Source organism: Mucor mucedo, assembly GCF_025094135.1.
Source record: "Mucor mucedo strain NRRL 3635 chromosome Unknown EV154scaffold_141, whole genome shotgun sequence".
NCBI classification, from domain to species: domain Eukaryota; kingdom Fungi; phylum Mucoromycota; class Mucoromycetes; order Mucorales; family Mucoraceae; genus Mucor; species Mucor mucedo.
Window position 1 is genome coordinate 104,431 of NW_026252425.1, and position 2,231 is coordinate 106,661.

The window sequence follows — 2,231 nt, forward strand, 5'->3', positions numbered from 1 at the left end:
CTTTTTTATGTACTAAGTAGAACCACTTGAAATTTAGAATATATATTATGAAGTATATTCTTAAGATAAGTGACCCTTTTTAAATTAATATATTTATTGAAAGGCTTGAAATATTGATCTGAAGTTGTTTAGAGACGGCCTATAAAATCACAGCCGGAGGCTCAATATCATCAACCCTGAAAAAGAAGAAATTCTTCTTTAATTATAATATAATAAGTACAAATACCCTTAAATTCAGCAGTATGTGTATTGAGACAATAGTATTTTAGAAATTTGGTTTGGAATTACAGAGTACATTTCGCAAAGTACAATATATGTAGATGTAAATGATAACCTGGAGTTTAAAAAGACCAATAATAAATCTTGATTTAATTTATTTATTACTGTCATTGATCTTTTGGAGACACTTTCTTTATCTATAAAAATAAATTTATACAATGGCCAAATCAAGAAGAAGAATGAACATTGGCAAGAGAGACAGAGAATTACAATTACCAAAAATTGCAGAAGCTGCTTACGTTCCTGATGAAGAGATTGTTAATGAGGCTGAAATTGTTGACATTTGCCAACCCGAAGATGACCAGTTAACGCTGAAGCTTTTCCTATTTCCTGGAGTAATGCAACTGAAGAAACAGGACACCAAAAGTTTAAGCGTAAACTTGTTCCTGCGAGAGAGACTCCTAGCAGAAAGAGATCTGCTGCAGCCAAGGCAGCTGTAGGCTGTCGTCCTATTAACAGTTTTTTCCCCGCTCTGCAACAGGCCACCACAGCATCTCAACCAGAAAAAATTGAAAGACCAAGAAGACCCGATGAAGCTGCTTTGGAAAAGATTTGTGACGCCTTGCCCCTGTTGGAGTCAAAGATTGGGGTGTCGAGAAATTGTACATCCAATCAACATCAAGAAGGTGTAAACCAGTTCTTGAAGTATGTTGTGATGAAGCAAGTGATGCTCGAACTTTTGGGAGGATAGACATTTGTTGGAGCAACAACGCGTGCGGTTAATTTGCACTGGCCTCACGCGTCCAAATTTTACCGTCGCCGTGTTGCTAGACAGTGGTTTGAAACTTGGTTGAGTACTGGTGAAATTCCACTTCATCAGCAGGGTAAACATGTCAAGAGAAGATCGATCCTTGGTGACCCCGATGGGAAGGAGAGATGTCTTGCTTGGCTTCGTAGTCAAGCCCCTATTCGTAGAAGTATCTCTGCACTTCGTCAACATCTTCGACAAGAAGTACTCAAAGAGTTGCTTGAGTTGAGAAATAACCTCGAGGGTGCCGATGTCATTTCCGTTCAACCAGAGCATCCTCTTTCGAACGATGCTCTGTCAAGTTACTTGAAGGCTTGGGGTTTTATTTTTAAGACTGGTAAATACAATATGTAAAACTTAGCACATTTACTAATGCTTTAGCTTGATTACAATTTTGGGCGTATATGTGTAGGAAAGGATCAAACATACTTTGATGGTCATGAGCGTCCTGATGCTGTTCGATACCGAATCAAGTGGGCCCGTCAGATGATGGAATGGCACAGCGTATGGAAACCTATACATTGGATGATGAAAATGCTGATCCAGTTCAACCTAACCTGAGGGACAATGAAAAGAAGATGGTTTTAGTTACTCACGACGAATCAATCTTTAATTCAAATAATTGTAAAGTCACTCATTGGTGTGAGAAGAACGAATCCATAATCATTCCCAAAGGTCCGGGAAGATCTATCGTGATCAATTCATTTATGTGTCTCTGCCACGGAACAATGAGAGGTACAGTTAATGGTGTCAATTTGATATCAAGAGTCATCTTCTTCCCTGGCAACAGTAGCGGCAATGGTTATTGGACCAAGAAAAATTTAACTAACCAGTTGAATGATGTGATTCCTCTTTTTGATGAATTGCATCCTAACTGTGTTGATATCTTTGCCTTTGACCAAAGCTCAAACCATAAAGCCTTTGCGGATGATACTTTCTTGCCTCAAGGATGAATTCCGGGACCACCAATGTGACGATTTGTACCAAGTATAGGTTTCGGGATACCACTTTTGTAGATAGAAACGGCATCATCAGGTCTCAAAGTATGTACAAGTACGAGGATTTCGATTCTCAAGCTGCAAGAAAGGAGATCCTTAGACGGAGAGAAAAGGGAGAGGTGTTTGATAACTTGGAAGTTGCTCAAAAACACCAACACGGAGTAAATATACATACTTGTTATATCAAATTAGAAGAAACTCATATC